The sequence below is a fragment of the Falco biarmicus genome, chromosome 4, assembly GCF_023638135.1.
Source record: "Falco biarmicus isolate bFalBia1 chromosome 4, bFalBia1.pri, whole genome shotgun sequence".
Lineage (NCBI taxonomy): Eukaryota > Metazoa > Chordata > Aves > Falconiformes > Falconidae > Falco > Falco biarmicus.
In genome coordinates, this window is record NC_079291.1 from 104,015,523 (window position 1) to 104,036,823 (window position 21,301).

At 35.6% G+C, this 21,301-nt stretch overlaps 1 protein-coding gene across 5 annotated transcripts in view; it reads right to left on the bottom strand.

Moving 5' to 3' along the window:
* Positions 1-21,301, bottom strand: part of CACNA2D3 (calcium voltage-gated channel auxiliary subunit alpha2delta 3) — a 468,802-nt gene that overhangs the window by 138,845 nt on the left and 308,656 nt on the right. The window lies entirely within an intron of this gene.

A 21,301-nucleotide genomic window follows, 5' to 3' on the forward strand; every position in this document is an offset into this window, starting at 1 on the left:
CCCAGCGGGTCCCTCTGCTTCCCGTGGTTCATTTTAGACACTGCCAAGAGGCAGCCCTGCAGCGAACTACACGATCTTTCCCTGGCCCTCATAAAGCACTGCAGATCTTTCGATTCTACTTGCACCTATGGTAAACTATGCCACTTTAGAGTCTTTATCTGGCTCCAACCACACCAAAGTACCTCCCGTTCTTACTTATTTTCCATTAATGTCTCTTCCTTTCCTCCCTCTAATGATTGTCTCCTAAAGAAGATACCTGATGGGACATATATCTGTTTTACTTGTTCCTTGTTTACTGCCTGGGTAATACGTGTTTTATTAAAATGAGTGGCTGAGGTGCGGGTAGGATGTCCGGTCACTTGCTGTCCCCTGGTTGTTGCAGGCTGGGTTAGGAGGAGCCCCCCACAGGGAAGGGGACCTTCCTCCACACGCCGCTTGGTAAGCAGAGGCTGCTGCTCAACCGCCAGGTGTGGCAGGAACAGCAGCCTGCAGACCTGTAAGCACCAAAGCAAACCTGAGAGCATTTTCTGATGAAGAAAAACAGACTTAAGGATCTTGATGGAACTGTGTAAATCTTGCTGCAAAGTGATGAAGTCTAAAAGTCTAAAGATCACAAAAAAAAAAAAACCAAACAACTTTTAAAGAGCAAGAGTAGAGCTTAGGGCCTTGCAAGGACACAGTGAAGAAAAGGGAAGGGGATTTGTTTTCAAACTCTTTTCTTTTAACCTATTTATCTTTCCCAGAAAATTTAAATTTTCTTTACCAAACAAATTTTCTTATTCTATTTTGTGTTGTAAAAAAAAAAAAAACCTTCAGAGACTGCAAGCTCCCTGAGCATGTATGCTTGATTCCAGTAAGACATGTTGAGAATTCCAGCTCTAAATTCAGGTCAAGTTGGGGTCCCTGTCAAACAATGTAACACAGAATAAATAACTGTAGGTGGTTTTTCAGTACTGTTATTGCACACAGTGTCATGCTTTCCACATTTGCAAATAATCTAGTATTGTTTTGAGCCCTTCATGGAAATGTGTTTGGTATAATCAGGAAAAGAGTTACATGCACTACTAACATGGTAAAACAAACCAAGACAGGCAAAGGAGGATGCTGTGCTGTTTCCTGCATCAGGTAAATGTGAAACAAACAAAACCCCAGACGGATCTGAAATGTGTCTTTAGAAGAAGAGAGCACCTATTACGGGACCAGTAGTTCTGCTAAGTACTCCATGCCAGACCTCATAGAAGTCTGCCTCCTTTCACCCTTAACAAAAGAAGTTCACAAAGACTGATTTTGTAAATGACTTCATGATAATTCCAAAACAAACCCCATACATTTCTAAAATATTTTATAGCCATTTCAACAATTTACTCAAAACATTATGTAGCTATGTGTCCTAGATTTCCAAGAAAACAAGTCTAGAAGTCTTAAAGGAAAACATACTAGAATTACAGTTATTGTTCTGTTGGATCAGAATTCAACTTTATGTTTATTTGAAAAACAGCAAAAAAGAATCTCCTGAAAAACTAAATTATATGCAGCAGTTTCTTGTTATACCAAAAAAGTATTTCTATTCTTTTCTATTATTAGAGAAAGAAAAATAATATAAATCACTATGAAATTAATTTCCCATTTCCTATTTTTCTAATAACAATTGCAAGAAATTATCTTTGCCAAAAATTTATACTACTGCAATGTATTTACGTTAAAGCAGTCAAAAATAAAGAAATAACTCTTAATTTACAGTCACTGACCTCATTTCCACAGTACTATTCTCCTGGCAAGCACTTAAATGTCTCCAGTCTCTCACAAAAAGGCTAACAACCCTAGTGACCTGATTGTTCCATAATCAGATACAATGCAAATTAATAGAAATTAAGTACAAACATGCCAGTAAATTATCAACAACTATGAATAGAGTTTTGATAGTACGGCCCTTTCTGTAAATAGTTTCTGAGCTCCACCAAATGTAACATCTACACATAGCTAAGTTAACAGTGGTTTGCCGTGCTCAGACTCATCCTGTACATGTCACATACTGATACTGAATTTGGCATTGAATGTACGGAACTTTGTATGAATGCATGGAATTTTTGGAAATACACTTTCAGGAAAGATGTACAATACTGCAGCAAGCATGTAGGTCCTGTACTTAACACCACAGCTAGGAGGAAGTTGTCAGAGTTATCAGTGAAGCTCCTTAAAAAGAACGAGACAAAAAAAAGAATAGAACACTTAGTGCATACCTGTGACAGGTAGTCTATCATATAGGCTGTTAGTTTATGGCATCATATAATATAATTAAATATAGGGGTAGAGAAAGGTTTATTTATGTGTATTAAGAAATGCAAAGCATTTCATACATGGGTAAGCAGTCTTCCACAGCTCTTCCCAAAACCAACAAGAACTTGGGAGAGAACAGAAAGAACATTCAAACTCAATTTATAGCAGAAAACATTAATTTTCTGTATTAAAATCTACTTACTCAGTTTCTATAAGATACAGCATTTAAATACTGTGATTTTGGTGATTTTTCTTTTACAATCTATACACTTATTCTCCACTTCCTAGAACTATGTAAGTACCACAGGCATCAGATAATTATGTCATACATGGAGGAAGAAATAAAATTCAGCCTCCTACTGGGATGTTCCTGATGTTAAGATTTCAGTCTAAATATTAAAAAAATGACATTAACCTGCAGCTTACTGGGCCAACATCTGTAAAGAAAATGCATTTCATTTTTTTAAGGGAGTCAATAAAAATCCTTCTTTGTTCACATAATTGCTTTACTGTGCTACCACATATTTTGCAGAAAGTACCACATTTTAGTCAAGGGTAGACTGTGCACTGCATGCAAAGTATACCAGTCAGAGGAAATGTAAATGTTGCTATGGCGAAGAGAGTCATAAAATACAGATAAAAACTACAATTCTAGTTCACTTTTTTAAAAAAGATATTTTAAAGATTTAGGAAAGGAAAGAAGTTAGCTTTTGTGAAATATGCAAAAGATAAAACACAAGAGCTACAAAGGTATCAGATTGGAATTAAGAAATAGCAGAGCACATTAAAAAAACTACATTACATTCCAAGCATGTTTGTAATAAAATGGCTTCACCCTTTGAAGATTTTACACATTTTTCTAAAATACATAACTGTTTATTAACGTAAATGACTGCATAATTACTAATGCACCATGTAGCAACCTTGGTTTTAAAATTAAAAGCATGAACACACCCCAAAATATTCTAAATATGTCCAATTTTTTAAATGGTTAATTAAGTCATATCTGTCTGCATCTGCCGTCTGAACTTTTTGTTGAAGTTAACAGAAAAAGAAATCCACACTCGTAGGAATATTCTTTCATTCTCACTGTAAGAGTGATTGATTAAACACTGGAGAACACCGCTCCGAGACCTTGTGGAGATGTTCAAAACCAATTGGATGCAGTCCTGGGCAACATTGCTCCAGGTAATCCACGAGTGCACAGGGATGGACTAGACGACCTACAGGAGGCCCTGCCAGACTCAGTTATTCTGTGAGTCTGTGATTGCACTTCTTTTAATTGCATAAACTAACTGACCTCTCTTTCTAATGAATAGAAAATATTTACAGGAAAAATTGCATTTAAATTACCCAGAGTGATTAATTTAAATGCAATGTTTGGTTAGAAACTTCAGTCATAATTAGATTTCTTTTTTTAAGAATTATGCTAATTTTGCAAATAAGCCACGTGACCAAAGACTAAGGCAGTAGAACTGACTCATGAGATCAGATACTCCATGAACATTGCACACACCACAAACATAAGTTTGGCCTCATGCATGTGTTTAAAGGGAGTGAGTTCTATCTTCATTATTACATCAATAAAGAAAAACATGTTAATGCAAAATAGATGTCCCATGATTAATTCTGTCTATATATGCAAATAAATATAATGTATAAACATTACTATAAATATATGCAAATAAATATTATGTATAAACATAAACAAACTAAACATTTAGATTTTCCTACAGAAATTACTGATATAACTAATTCTCTTATCATCTATATAGTAGATATTTGCTTCCTAATCAAAAACTCTGCAAACATTCATGCATGGAATTGGAATATTTTTCTAAATATAGACAACTCCAAATAAAAGTAATGGTTGTAAGATACACATCATGTAATACATGTCATATTTTACATTAAAATCTGCATATTTAGTCTTTTTATTGCATACAGAAAAGACTGAAAAGAACAGTTTCCAAAAATGGGATCATCTGTATTAGAGTGCTACCAATAGCAGATAATTAAGAATGGCCTTCCCAAAACGTTACAGTTATTTGATTGATGTATTATTAAGTTTTATATTTTGAGGGTGACCTTTTTCAAGTCAAGGAGGCAACTAGTTTCAATTGCACTTCAGCTGTGGACAACGTGCACAACAGAACTAAACACGCAGAGTACATTTTCATTCCACTGTAAAGAAATTTAATGCTGTTTTGTGAGACTGTAAATAAGTTTTCTCTGAAACTCCTATCAGGAAAGACATAGTTACACCTTGCATAAATTGAGACAATATTTATTTTAGGTGATGGTGGTTTTGATAGTCCTTCTTGTATCTCATGTAGGATCTGTGCACTGACTTCAAATTTCTACGAGTTCCAGCTCTCAAGTTGTTGCAAATATTCTGGGTTACAAGCACACAAAGGGTCTAAAGGTAATTAAGATCTTCTGTAATATCACTAAACATGAGCTGTACAATTGATCTAAGAGGATGGATAAACAGACAAGCACCCGCAGCAGAGAGCTATCCTTCAGGAGGGTTTGCTATGCTTATTTGTGCATTGTTTAGTGCCCGTATTTTACTGGTTACCAACACATCAACTGCACAGTTATTCTGGCAGTGAATGATTTATTAGTAGTTTTTTTTTTAAATTCATACAGTTCTTGAAATGTCCCCATCTCTGAGCACAGCTTCAGAACTAGTTGCTAGATTTAGAGGCACAAGTTCCTAAATGTTCCTGGCCCTGAAAATTATCAGAAGCTTCCAAAATGCTTAAATATGTATGAGTATAAAATCTGAAGTTGTAATACAATTTAAATGACATAACTGATGACAGTTCCTATATTTCCATTAATATAGTTTATTTAAATTTCAGTAAGATAGTAGGTTTTAGGTTTGTTTGGTTTTGCTTTAATCAGTTAGTGGTTAGTCAGTCTGCCCCTTCGTATTAATGGTACAGAAGTGAACGTAGCAATGTAAATCATTTGGAAGTATTATTCTAACTTCTGTTGCTGCTGAGAAAATGTATAGATATGTCCAGATGACATTAAATTTCACAGATGATCATATCTCTACTCTGCACACTAAGTTAACCTGAAAATAATTAGAAGAAATTTATACCTTTATTATTTATTTTATTTTTACTGTTTTCTGGTATAGCAATCCTATTACAGAGAAAACCATGTCTGCTGCCTCAAAAATTAGTTTATTTACACTGTACGTTACGGTTTTTTGCCTGTTTGTTTTGAACTAGTTTGGTTCTGCTTTCATATAAGTAATAGGCATGTGTTATGATTTTAATAAACTGTAATAATTCTGTCTGGAATGCATCCCCTTTTCTTTTACCAGTCTAAGATCAAGATCAGTTTAAAGATAAATTATACCACCAGATCAGAGTTTAGTACAAAGGTGATGATACGAGCTTACCTACAGTAAAGTATCTAATTTAAGTAAAATTTTGAAGGTACAGGAAAACAGTATTTTAATATTTTTCTCTTATTTTTGTTAATTTATTTTTAAGTATTTACTATACAATTTCTTTTACTGTGCTTGCTTTTAGCACTAGTTGATTTGCTAAAGCAATATCAACAGTTTAGAAAGCTCACAATTTAAATCACATATTTTTATATTCAAAAGATGAAAAATTATTGGAATCCCTGGATATCAAAGAGGTGTAGGTAAGTGGATTAAGAACAAGATATGGATTGCCAAATGATAACAGTTCTTTATCCCTTTTGTAGGATCAGAATTTGTCAACTCCAATTTATAAGCAAATTTATCTTGAACTTTTAAGTAACAGCCCTTCAACAAGCTTTTAGACATGCAAAAAGAATAACCAGGGAAGCCAGAACAGGATGCATCAGTGAACTAAGGCAGAAACTGAGAAAGAGCTTCTGATCATAACTCTAAAGTCTGGTAAAAACAAAGAAAAACAACCTCATACTACATTCCAGTTAGCCATGTAATATTCAGCTTTAGAAGCATTGATGTGGTTTCACATTGTATAAAATAACAATGAAATGTCCATTTTGTCTACATACACAAGAGAACTGAAAGTAATACACCTATATTCTAGACAACAATTATTTTTTTCAGCCTTGCTCTTACTCATAATATCAAAAGGAAAAGAAATTTCTAAAACTGACCATCATTACACATAATATGACAATACACATAAAATATCCAACATACTAGTAAGATTCTGGCTCTTATCCATGTAAAATGGCATCAAACTATATGGTTGGGCTCTTTCTTCTTATATACCCTTGATACTCTTTAGTATTTGTTAGCATTTGTACCACCTCTAGAAGAACAGATAGTATCATTTTAATAATTACTAACGGTAATTATTTTTAAATGAGACATTTAGAAAGACTGTTAGGAAGGCAATAGATAATAGCATGAGAATCCTTCCCAGAGAAATAAAGCTGGGGGGTAGGGGGGTGGGTGGGGGGAGGAATACTCATACCTGTATTTCAAAGCAAAAAAACAAACCCAAAAACACAACATCAAGGAAGGTCTTTGTACTGTAAAGAGTTGTTCTGGATGGAGGGGAAGAAAAGGAGGGAAGAAAAAGAATCAGCCCCAGAAGATAGGTGCATATATACATACTCATTCATTTTTTAATCTATTCTCACATAACTCTCACATCTGGAAAGAGGGCAAATTCTTTGACAGTTCTTCTAGAAATAAAAATAATTTCTTAATCATAAATCCTCTTGGGAGATAGACACTCATCTTCTTTCTCCAATAATAAAATCCACACTGGCCTCAAAGCAAAACCAAAGAGCCTTACCCTATACCTATAAGGGTCAATGAGAATTTTGCAATGAGTTCGGTGGATTTTTGATCTTGCTCTATATTAAAATCTTACTTGCTCAACATATCAATGTCAGACCAACATCTAAAGATAACCACTTTCTGAGGAGGGATGAAAGTGTATTTGATTTAATGAATGTGTAAAGCAAGCCAGAATTTCTTCTCAAACTTAGATTTACTAATTGTATTTGTGATTTTGAGCATGTTATTCTGTATTAAATGGGGTTGCATTTCTAAACCCAATGTGCTTTTCTATAGTCTATTTTGAAATCATCCAACATGCTCTAAAAAGGGAATGGCTGTAAGAATATTTGTATTTGAATTATCCCCAAACCACTCTTTTCTCCATCTTTTTTCAGAGTACCGTCTCTTCTGTGTGTCCAAAGCCCTGCTCTGCCAGAAGAAGTGGAGGGTGTAGCAAGACTTTGCTTCCATTCCCTTACTCTCTGTCCCTCTCCCTTGCTCTCACAATCACTCCATGCATTTTAGGGGTACAACTTAGAAATCTGAGAATCCTTTCTCCCTTACTGTAGTTATTATCCACAACCTAACAGAAGTGAAGGAAATGCCATGATGAAAAGTTCTCAGGACCTAGCTTTGAAAGTGTCTATTAAGCACAATTCATACCAGACATTCAGTTTAACCTCATGGGATGTGCATTTAATAAGGAAGAAACAGTTTTTGCTGACATTTACTCTATTACATGTAAACAGCATCATTTCAAGATCAGTACAGTTTGGACTGTGACCACAAAACATGCAATGGAGAAACAGATTGTAAATTACTTGATGCCTAGCAGTTTCCTGTAGAAGTAACCATTTTCTTATTTGCAAGGGACACTATTTACAGGTATGAAGGCAAAACTGACTTATTAAAAAGTTTATATATCATTTTGTGTCAAGGACACAGGGTTAATAAGATCTGTATTCTATATAAAACCTTTCGTGACATCAGTGGACTGACAGAACAAATCTACAGTATTTGATCCAATATGATTTTGCTTTCCAGTATCTTTATTTAAGCTTCTTTTTGTTGCAGTTGCTGATTTTTTTTTTTATTATTTTTTTTACATTATGATAAAAACAATGAATCTTTAACTTAAAATGAAAGCTTTGGCTAATACCAGGACAAAGCATGGCACTTGCAGAACTAATGTGGAACATTTAGCATAAACACAGGGGAAAAAATAAGAACAGTATGGATTAATTTTAAATGACTGAAATTCAGCAGGCAAGAACAACACCAGAAGATCAAGCATAGAGAAAAAATCAACACTGAGAATCTCATCTGTAAGACTGCTACACACAATAAAAGTAATCTATCTGCTTTTGATAACTAGAGAACTGGTCTCATAAGAACATGAATCTGTAATGCAAAAGATTCTAGGAATATCAAAGCAAATTAAAATGGAGCTGGGTTTGGGAGAGGGGAGATTGTAATAAACTGGACTTACTCTTTCGCTTTCTTAATTGCTTAGGAACAAGTCCTCCCAAAAATGTTTTTAAATCAACTAGTTGATTCTATAAGTCTGATGCAGAGACTGGAACCAGTACCAGCCTCTAAGTCCTGAAACTCACTATCTTTTAGAATTAAAATATTGAGTGTTTTTATAGTGGGAACAATCTGCTTTGTTAGTTGCCTAAAAAATACATTCAAAATAATTATTATATTTTATTCTTTTTTTCCCCCATTTATCACTCCTGAATGAGCAAATTTCTTGAACAAATTTCATATTTAGCTAGCACAAAATACCTTGAAGGTTATGTCGGTAACCAATGGCCCAGAACTGCTCTGAATGAAGCAGTATGCTGGAGGGCATAATGAGATACATACCATACGGTCATAAGATTATTTGAGCTGATAAACAACAGGGGATCCATTTTAAAGGAAGAAAGAAGGCACGAAAGCGTTAGCACAAATTCATTCGTTGAGAAGAAATCCACAGATACGATAACAGATCAAGGGCACTAGAAAGCAGCAGGAAAGGCAGTTTATGCACAACTAGTAAATTAAAAGTTTCAAATAGCTTTTCAAAGGGAATCACCTTTCCTCTTGTTTATCAATTTGCCTCTGAAAGGGCAACACACTGAGGTATCCATCTTAAGGCACATCTGCAAAAGTTCAGATAAAGCATAAAGAAAAAGAAGGAACAAATTGCATGCAAAAATACCACATAAAAACTACAGCCAGAAACCCAGGAATTGAGCTCAAATATACGTGAAAATGTATTGCTTTGCTTTGTGAGGGAAGAAGGCATACCACCTAAACCCAAAAAACAGATCGCCATTAAAAATTGTGTCCAGTCTTTGTATAAAAATTGAAGAATCAAATGTCTAATGTGTGTTTTGGAAATAAGTGACCAAAATGCTAAAATACTATGCTCTAGTAGCAAGGTGGCCATCATGTGTCTCCAAATTAGAAACACATGTTTCAGGTTCACATGCATAAGCAACTGATTTTATTAGCTAACAGAGATGTACAAGATCAGAGGGCAGTTTTAAGTCTCTAATTGTTACAAGCATTATTTTTAAATTATACTATAAAACAGAGATATTAAAAAAAAAAACCTTCAAAATTTCTCCCTCATTTAACACTGTAAAATCTCTGAGTTGGATAAACTCCTAATCTAACAATGTGTTCCTTCTCTTTTCTAGAATATTTTTATATTAGTCTGTGGGTAGGTTGGTACCACAAATCTGGCTAGTGCCACCACTATAAATGATAAAACGTCATAATCAATGCTGCTTCTTGTTCATTAGCTCTTGTCTTCATACCCTTCTAACAAGAATGTAGCTAATGTATTTCACCATTCTAGTTTTACGCTGAGATTTTATAGCTACACTTTATCGAAAAAGCCATGGAGCATTTTATAGACTCTTCACACTGCAAGTTGAATTCATCAAGATCTATAAAGATTTACTTACTCTGTAGAAAGAGCTACATTTCTCTTACCTTTTTTATTTCAAAAGAAGCTTTCTATTGCTACAATGCACAACTTGAAATTTCAAGGCTTCCTGAAAGCCAATTTGACCTGATGGCTAATAGCTGATTTGTTAGAATATCATGGCTTTGAGAGCATTTCTAGATGATGTTCGTTAATTTCAAATATGCAGGTTCTCATTATTTAATACAATGCTTGGGAAATCTAGTTTGAGTGGTTTTGGCCTGAGGCAAATTTCTTTGTCTTCTGCTCTTTTCCCCTTATTGCATTATCCGGCAGGTCAAGAAAATTTCACACCCATTTCATTCCCTATACTATAAGAACTCACTAGAAAAGTTCTCAAAATTGTTTTAGCTATCTCACAGCTAGAACTGTCCGCAGACATTGAGGTCATTTTTAGGCATGCTGGACCTAAAATCCCATTTTCATGGAGCTGGCTACACAGCAAAAGTTTTGTGAGCACAACCCCCCCAATTATGGCAAAATCAGCTTTCATTGTATCTCCATCTACTTAAGCTGAATTGTAAGACAAAAAAGACAAGATGAAGGAGGGAAGAAAAATTAAACTTTTCTTTCCTATAAAGGCCACTTGCCATTCACTGTAACTCCTGAGTTTTTGAGGCTTTAAGGCTTTAATCCAAGAAAGAAAATCTTAGGATTGTTCCATCAGTCAATAGAAGCATAATCCAAGCCCCTTAAACTGAGATGTAATACAATGAATCTGCCTTCTGTTTCACATCAGTGTAACTCCAGGTACATAAAGGGAGATATTACTGATTTACTGCAGAGTAAATTAAAGAAGAAGAAGAATCAACAAATGTAATCCATATGGAATGCAAGCATATAGCTGACTTACGTAGTTTTTTTGACAGTTTTCTGGAATAAACCTAAAAATACTGGAAATTCTTGATTATTATATAGAGGTCATTGGTTGCAGCAGAATAAAAAGACATTAGAAAGCTCTGTAAGTTGTACCGTACCTTGGTCTGAGTATACTGTTTCTAACGCATATTGTCTTGTAGTATTTATGTGCCACTAAATAACACTAATTTAAAACAAAACAAAAATAAAATCCTTAAAAGTCCTTAAATGGAATGGCCCTGTAGGCTGCTTCTGTCAGCCCTTAGTATTGAGTCTTTAGGGATTTTAATGGTTTACCTAGAACTAGGCAGCTTGAAGTAATATTTAGGGTGATTACATTTTCCTTCCAAAAAATCTGCCATCAGTGCAGGTGAAATGGCTTTTATGAATTCCAGAGACAATGCTTATAAGAGTTCCAAGTTTTTCCCCGCTGCTACTGATGTTGCTGAAGATCATGCATTTACCGAGTAGTTAGATCATCTTTCAACTAATCGTTAAGGGAAATGCTTGCTTGGACAGGTCTGATGTGACAAAATACAATGGTGTGGGCAAGGGTCGAACGCCTTGCTGTCAAGCAGCAAGAACATCGGTAGGAAACATCCTATTATTCCTTGTAGAATAAAGTGTATTTCTGAATAATTTCTCCAGAAATTACTAACTTAAAAGTAAATATTCGTCACAATGACTGTGATAAACTTTGTTTAATATGTATAGTGTGCACGATTGCTGTATGTGAAATCTCCTGATTATACAAAAAGGAGAGCTATAAATAACAACTTCAGTATCTGCAGAACAATAGACAAAAGAGAAGATGATTTCCTTTTATTCTCTCCTTTTCCTTTTTGCACTGAATTCTGCCACTGCAGCAAAGCTCAAATGGCACCAATCATTTAATAAGTCTTTCTTATTATTTCAGGCTTTTACTCCAGCAGTGCAGATAAATTATATTTCCTCTTCACTGCCCTCTTTCTTCCAGAAAGTCAGAGTGACATATATGAGATCAAAGGATGGGATTTAGTACATTATACTAAATTCATTGCTCTCCTACATTATCATTTACTCTAAAAAAATCTATGTGAAAACTAAAGACAAAAACAGAGAGAAAAAAAGGTAATTATCTGACAAAATAGCTACAATTTCCTTATAATTAACTCAATTTAACTCAGAATGGAGGCAATGAGATCAAAGACAGACAAACAGTTATCAGCTGTGAATGCCTTTAAGTAGTTATTTTCACTAAGAATAGACCATTCTCCAAAATGTTGGATTCACCATAACATACAGAGATCTAGAAACAAATTCTCCCTCTAGTTAGTGACTTGTCGCCTTTTGATTTTATTTCTGTGTCACAACAAAACCAGAAAATTCCCTGTGAAACAAGCTGGAAATAAAAAGGATTTTCTGTCCCTTCACCTAAAGGCACTGTATGTCATTGGCAGACCATAGCTGGAAATAGTCCCAAGCTGCCCTATCTCTAGCATGCAGGTGCTTGCAAATGAGACCAATGTGATTTTGGCATGAAAATGCCTGTTAATCAAATTCAACAGCAAAGCAATTCTCTTTAATTTGTATATAGTAACTGGTGGGAGAGCATCCAGCAGGTGAAACCTACAGACATTTGTAATTCTATGGATTCTTTTTCACATACATCCAACCAGTTTTCAGATAAGAAGAAACAGTAATATGGTGCAAAGCAATCATGTCAGAAGACACACCATGTTTACGGCAAAAGCAGCAGAGAACAGCTTAACAATTCATGATAAAGTCCTAACGTAACAGCATTGTGCTTGACAGCTCTCAAAACAGCAAAACATGTTCCTTTAACATTCAAAACTTACCTGATTTTCAGAATACCAAAATTTAATCGCAGATGTGTTTTGTGAATGTAACCACTTTGAAACACTATTAATGTTGTAAATACTGAATTGTCCAAATACTTCCATGAAATTAAGTTTAACCAAACACAAGCAAGGACTCCATGATTCTTAAGGCCTGGACAAACAATTGTGTAAGAACCCTGTAGAAGTGGACACTACAATTTGAAGGACTTCAACATGTAGTTGTGCACGTTTTCACATACCGCCCTTCATGCCTGAGATCTCACAGACTGATAATTGCTTATTGAATTGACCTACACTGTCTAAGTGCCCTTACTTTCTCTGCCCTTTCTGAGCAACTTGTGATTCTTACCTATTACTTTGAATGTAAATTATATGATGAAGGTATCATTATTTAATCCTGTCATCGTACATCATCTACTGCAGTAGGACTTTAGTGGTTTATTACAATTTGCCGGTCTTGATGATAATATCAGCGATGGTCAGTGGCAGAATTGGAGGTGAAGTCAGTGATGTGAAGGGGGCAATCTGCATTTAAATGCTCAGTACAACCTAAACCCAAGAGTGACCTCAGAAAACAGTAAAAGATAGCGTGTATAGTCACAGCATTTTGTAGGAAAGGAAATGGAAACTGAACAGCATTACTGAGAATTATGTTTTACAAGAGCAGGCTGATAACGTTATTGGGAAACTGGGCTATTTTTTGAAAAAGAATCATGATCAAATATGACAAAGTCTGTAAAAAAAGTAATTTAGTTTAAACATCAGAACATGTAAATGAAGAGGTGGAAGAGTGTCAAAACACTTAAACGTGGTAAGACTTCCTGCCCTCATTTGAAACATTATAAAATATAAAAAAAAAGTAAATAACACTAAAATATTCCTTTATCTGTTGAATTCTGAGAATATTTCAAAAAGAGTTTTTTACTCTGTTTAAAGCAAAAAGAGATATTTAATCTCTCTGTGCTCCAGTGACGGAAGATGAACAGAGACTAAGGTCAAACTGTAGTTACCCTGACATATAAAAGACTAGAAAAGAGAATCAATATATAGCTAAAAGCCAAGATGTAACACTGCTCTGATTTCCCTTCTATGATTTAATATAAAGTTTGTCTGATTTGCACCACGGTGGGAGCAGCGCTGCTTAAGACCTAGCTTTGCTATGGCATTACAGCTGCTTGCTGATGTCGCAGGAAGAAGATAAAAATAAGCTTCATATCAAAGCTTCCAAGTGCAAAGAACAGTAAAATTCATTTGAAGAAATCATCTGCATATCTCAAAGTTTGAAAAAGTACAATTTGCATTCTGCATTTCTCATGTAAATGTACACTAGGAAAAATAATTATAATAGTAATCCGTTTCAATGGAAATAAAGTACTGTAGTATTTATAGTCTGTGCCAGAGTTATAATGACTGTGGGGCGAGAAGTGAAGTGTCTCAGCATGTTCCACATGTTTTTAACACTGTTTCTAAAGGCTCTGGAGGCTATTAAATTTAATGAACCCATCTGCTATGAAATAGAGGTCCAAACATAATCAGTTTTCTCAGTGCCATATAATACAGATGGCATTCCACGTTCCACATCCCCAGCAGGAAATTTTATGTTCCTCTTTAAGTGCAGGACTTTTGTTTTTGTTTTTGTTTTTGATGTTTTAAACATCTTTTTGATGTATTGCATATAGCATTTTATGGTGTAAATACCATATACTGCGATACACATGAAAAGTGTTAATTCATTAAAATAAACATTGCTATTTCCTTACAACATTTTTTTCTACTGACTTTGACAACTAGCAATTAGCTCTCTGTAGTAATGCTTAATGCAATCACTGAAAATTGCCCTAATAGCCTAAGTTCCAGCACTAGCAGTGGAGTAAAACAAACATGTAATTTATCAAACAAAGTAGTTTACTTCAAAAGCTGAAAGGTACACATACACATGCATACATACATGTGCATAGGTGCTACTTACGCATGTCCTTTTTTGTATGTGCTGTGTTTGCATGGGACAATGCACAAATTCTTATTTGAAGTAACCATATTCCCACTAGGTCATTATGGACTTTTTTTTCCTTTGCATGTCCCAGTTTTGATTTCAGAGGTCTCAATTTGTGTTTGGTTTTTTGTTTTTTTTTTTTTTTTTAATTGGGACACGCTGCACAACAACTCTTGCACTGGTGTGTGAGCAAGGGCTCTAAGCTCAAATTGAAGTGGCACGGCATTCCTTGTGCTGATTAGTGCCCTGCTGCCTCACATAAGTAAATCAGATGTGCATTTTCTAACAAAAGAGAACATCCATTGTTATTTTGAACGGCATCTTAAAGATAAGGAGAGTGTATTAATTCTATTCAGTTGAAAGGTTTATACATTTACTATCTTGAGCACTCATTATGTTTTGACAGTTGACACAAATCTTACCGAATTTGAAACAGTTAATGTTGTTAATGGTAATTCATTTATTCTAGATCCAGCAGTAAAACAAACATTAGAACTGTTTAGGAGAAAATGAGAATACTTAATTATGGCAACTGGAAATTCTGGGCCACAGAACTCATAAAAGTCATGGCTCAAAGGTTTTTTTTATTGGACTGTCAATGAAGATTTCCACAGGCAGCCCGCTAATCATGAGCATAAAGGGATGTTGCACTTACATATAAATATATCCATAACCTTTTTTTATTGTGTGCGCAAGTAGCTGCATTGATCACCATTGTTAATGTTTCAAGCACTCTCCCAGATCTGTAAGATCCCAGTGCAAATACAGCAGACCATGATTTCTAGACCAGATGGTCTACAACTTCAAACTGTAATCATGCTCTTACAGAAGCTTCAAAAAAGATTAAATGGTCAGAGCTGTTATATTTTTCCAGGAAAATTAATCCAGACTGAAGAGCTGATAAGAAGGCATTCCCTGGGCTACCTTCTACTCTTTCTCCTATATCAGAATCTTCAAAAAACCACTCCAAATTTATAGAAGATGAAGTAGAGCTTGAAGAACCTTATTTTAAAAACAAACCTACCTGATGGAAGGTCTGGCATCCATGCACGAGATTTTCCTTCCCTAACCCAACTGACTCAAATGTCAAAGCAAGAAAAGGAAATTCTCGTGGGAACCTCAGAGTCAGTCAGTGGTGATGACATTCTCTGATAAAGAGTTGTAAATTATTAGAGATTAAGAGATGCTGGCCACAAAGGGAGGTTTAAGAACTTGTAACCAAGTCTAAAGTGGGGACTGGGAAAAAAGCAACAGAGATTTCTAGTTTTTAAAACATTACCAGAAAAAAAAAAGTGCCTGTGTGTACATTTTCTTTTAACAGCTGCTGATTAATGACATCTCCTGACATTCTGTTCTGCATTGATTATCAATATTTACTTGCTGTAGACGTACATGAGCATTCTGAACACTGATGCATTTTAATGCACACCAGTACTACAATCTAGAAGTTAGTTTTGAAATAGAGGCCCAGGGAACCTTTTACTGTGATAAAAATGCTAATTACACCCACTTAGTATAATAGCACAATTAACTTGTGCTACAAAAAGTATTTGAAGATAACTCTGGGAATAGAAGCTAGTGGAAAAGGGGTCCTATTTAATTTTTGTTACTTCATAAAAGCTCTTCTGTGCATTGAACACAAAGAAAACTGTGTGAATGGAAGAAACACTAAACAGCATTTTTATACCTCACCAGAAACTCCTGGATGGAAAAAATGCCAGTATAATAGCTTTCAGTCTGTAGGACTTTCTGTTATATTGCTGCACATTATACACACAACTTCACGTATACAGCTTCCCTTGCTTCTCTGGAGCTAGCTTAGAATTCATCCTTTGATGGAGAACTGTATCCCTGAATCTAAATATCCATGCTTAAAACATTTGGATTCTGATGTGACAGCTATCCGAGAAGTGTGTTTCCTATACTTCCTACTGAAATTCTGCAAAGAACCTGAACCAGAGTAAAAAGTATGCCTACATAGTACTTATTTTTTTTTAAGGATGAAGAAGAATAAATTGAAGTTTGATCTTATATGTAATAATTTAATTGTAATATCCATCATAAGCATTTCAGAAATACTTAGTCTAGGCTTTAGGTCAGTGGAGCTACCTTAATTTATTGCCCCAATAAGGGGAAATAAGGTTCTTGGACAGGTTGCCTTACTAGCAGAGTATCAGCCTGTTTGTCAGAAAATATTTTCAAAAATCTTTGCTTGAAAAAAAAAAAAAAAGAAGAAGAAGATATATGTATGTGTGTGTGTATATAAATTGTAGAGTTGAACTAAAATCGACCATTTAATGTATGTCTATGAGGAGGTGGGGATACTGCAAATGAAGAATCAGCATATAGCACTTGAACACTATGAAAAGTACAAAGAATAAAAACCAGTCACTGTTTATATTATGATGAATCATGACCTGTAATGACTCAGAACACTTGGTTTTCTTAAGTGAACTCTTAAATTCTGAAGCACTGGAAAGTTATCTCAAAATATTAAGTGAAATAATAATTTGCTCTTTTTATGCAAAGGAATCCTCCAATTGGAGACTGAACAGAGGCAACATGGTAACATATTCCTGAATCTGCTCACAGCTTGAAATTAATAGCCCGAAGGAGATTAACTCAATGGTGCATTAGATCCAGAGAATTTATACAGGTACACTTATGAGAAACAAATTTCACCATGAGGAGACAACAAAGGTCCAAGTAGGTCAAATTATACGCTCCAATAAACAAATTCTCAATCATGAGCTTTTAAACAGTGGGAACTCAGGGGCCAGTCCAGTCTTTTTTTTTTTTTTTTCTTCTTTATTTCCTGCAGCAAAAAGTAATGTTTCTCCACATTGTAGATGTTACCGTAAGAATGAACTGAAGGCTTTTGTGCATTATAGGTGATTACCCATAATCCCAAGAGACTACCTCTGTGCATTACTTCACTTGAATACTCTGATGCCCAGGCAATTTTCCTTTTTCCCCTCAACATATTCACTTGCATTGAGTTGCTATAGATGCACATATGCTTAAAATAAGTCATTTGACCACTTTAAAATCGTTCGCTCCGTGAAATACTTTTATACTCTTAAAATTGTTTTCTACTCGGGGAAGAGTACCTTTGGAAACTTTCAATTAGAAATCCAACTCTGTTTTTAAGCACCCAATAAGGTGTTTTATTTTCTGAAGCATTATGTACTTGGTAGGCCTTAGCGATGCTGAAGCAGTGATATCAGATCCCAGTGTGACCTACTTTTGAGGCAAAAAAGTTGAGACTGGTGTGTCGGAGTGCTGTCCAGACCTCACTGTACACATGTCCCATCTGCAGCCATCCAGGCTGGCCCTTAGAGCACCCCTAGGCTGTACAGCTGAACACGAGCATGTAGCAAAACAATCTCTTCTCCTGTTAGACCCCACAATGAGGAATCATCTGGCTGTCCCCTCACTTAACAGCCCGAACACCCTTTCCCATAGAACCACACAGATCCAGCAAAGCTTACTCACTTCTAGTGCATATCAAACTGCTGACTAGAGAAATGCAAATGGAAAAGAGACAAAGCCTAGGGAAAGATAGGGAATTTGGATCAGAGGACTCTGAATCAGAAGACTAGACACTGGCTGGCACATATACTTCAGTCCCCACATTTTAGCTTAAAGGTGTTGGCAGCGGTTAAGCTACCAGCTTGTTACAGGTCTGGCACTCCAGCTATAGTGAATCTGACTTTAGAATTAGCCCAAGATGAGCCCATAAAGACTATTTCTCAAGGGAATGGCTACACCAAGTACAATAGGGAAACAGCCCTGTTCTCCACGGATGTAAGTTCAAAATTATTTCAGAAATGTTAAGTTTCTCTGAGAGTCTGTGACACCTCTTAAAATTACATCACTCCTACATCAAAAAGGCTTTTGTTTTGAAAGAAATGAGGCTTTGAGCCACTGATAATAATGTTTCCATCATGAAATCCTGTGTTTCATGGAAGAAACACAACACACAAATAATTTCCTGACGGATGGTAACTAAAACTGACCCTAGGAGCTAGCTGGTTACCTCTTCAAAGTCAGGAACCACTGGGGAGAGAACAAAGTCTAAAGGCAGAAAAGAAAGTGGCAGTCCCCTGCCTGTGAAGCAGGGAGTTACCCAGAGAGGCCCCGACTCGGCTGCTTTGTAACCTTTTCAGCTACCAGAGGTGTAAAAGGCAACACAGACCTGACATACGTACAGGTTCCTCTGTATTACATTTTCTGCACATGATATCTTGCCAAGGATTTCTGTTCTGTGAATGCCATACTTTTTTCTAACAGTAAGTGAAGCACCTCAGAGTGTCAGTTAGGCTGAAGAGGCAGCTGTATGAACATTTTGCAGGCATTCTTTTACAGGAAAGGTGAACAGAAACAGGAGTTAGATGCCTTTGTTTAGTAGCAATATTCTTCTGGGAATATTCCTAAGTGGTATCAAACACTTAAATAACCTAACTTCTGGCTTTCACAGATGACTTTGTCCTAGACAAATATTGGATGAGAACAGGCTGAAGCATCAGGGGAAACATTTTGTATCCTAAGACTACTCCTGTCCAGCTTCTTTCTGTCCAGATCCCAGTGTGCTCCAGCTTAATGTTGCTTGCTCAGAAATAGCACAGCTGGCCAATTAGCTCTGATGTTTGGTGAGAAGGGAAGGGGGAAGTATACTCCATGCTGTTAGGGCACAGTGACACTGATTGCAACCATGTATATATAGCCCTGAGAATCTAGCCATGGCTGTTCTGAAGCAGCTGGATGGTAAGAACATTTAAGCCGTCTGGAAATACACTACTATTTCTGACCTGGCAAGGTCCAAGCAGCAGCCATGGAGGAATGGGATCACAAACTGTCAGTGAAAATCAAGTTATAAGATGGAGAGGATTATTTACATGGCACTTCCAATGCCAAGACACTAGAGATGGCCAGGCAATCTGTCCCTGAAAATAGTGCACAGGCAGCTTTGAAGCACATATGGTTTGTTACAAGGTTCCCTTCATTGCTATTTCCAGTTTTGTATGTGACTACGCTGATTTATCCTTTTCCTTTTTCTATGAGGTTTCTTTTAAGGGGAGAGGAGGGAGGAGAAATGTAGTTTGCAACTAAGCAGATGACAGTATTATATTTCAAAATATTTTCTTATAGTATCCAAATCATTAGGTCCTGAGTGGAGTTTTCAGACACTTAAAAATGTATGTGAGCATGTGAGTATGTATGAGTGCATATGTCTATGCATATACATGTGCATGTATATAAATATATATAGGTGCGTAGAATGACATTAATTAGCCTTAGTCAACAGAGTAAGAAGAGTAAGAGAAGAACCTAGAAGTATTTTGATTGCAGTAAAAACAGCTTTTGTTTGGATTCAAACAGTTCCCTTATTCAAGGATGTAACAGCTCCATTTTTTTTTTTTTAATTTTCCTGTTTTCTCAGCCTTCCTTCTCTATGCTCCCTCTAGTGTCCTTAAGTTCACTTGCATTTACCCACCCCTGCTGTAGTCACTTAGTATTTCACACAACATTAAGTTATTAATTTTCCTTAGCCTTTCCATAACCTACAGGAGAATCACTGAAAGTTAGACTAACTTTTCTAAATATTACAGATTAGCAGATGAAAGACAGACTGAAGTGTAAAATTAATTCTGAAACAGCACTTTTTACTTTCTTGGCAGATAAAGGGAGGACTTGGTGCTGAGAAAGGAGGAAGATTTTGTTTGCAGCACTTTTAATGCAAGATTCATGAGCAAAGGACAAAGAGGAGGGTTACACTAAAACACCACTTAGATCTCTTTCTGCTAGTCACTCTAGCAAATACACAAACTTGCTTCAACATATACACACTGATTACTTCAAGCATATAAGAGAAAGAAGTGGATAAGAACTAGGTTTTCCTAGTCATCTCTCCATTTCATGGGATGCCCTGAAGGGACAGTGGACAGTGATAACAGGTAATTTCTGTTCATCTCATCCTTATGTTTCAATAAAAGAAAGAGAGCAAAGGGGAGACTAGATTAATATGTTCTTTAAAAAAAAAAAAAAACCCAAACCAAAAACAAAAAAACAAAGATCAGTAAATTCTCCCCAAAACAGTATTGTCAAGCAATTTTTTGTTTCTCCTTCATAACTGCAGTTTTAGTATTTACTTTACATTAGTGCACCCATGGCCACAACTGAAGAATAGAAAAGAGCTAAATCAAATGTGAAAATGAAGCAAAAATCTATTCCCCAGGTGCTTTTTTTCCTAGAATATTTTTGTATTGATTTAAAAGTAAACCTTGTAGAAGCATTACAGACTCAAAACAAAACAAACAATGCCATCATCAGCACCCCCTCAAAAAAAAAAAAAAAAAATTATCAAAGTGAAGCTAATGAGATTCTCCCACCTTGGCCCATTTTCATGAAAGTAATAATTTTAAACAATCAGAAGGAAACAGCTTTGCCACTAGTCATCTGTGACCTTCTATTCATTATATTGAATACTTGGCATCACTTGTACTAAAAGACAGATATTTGATTCAAATTCTAGTTCTATAGATAATATGCAAACCAAAATATTTTAATTGGATCAA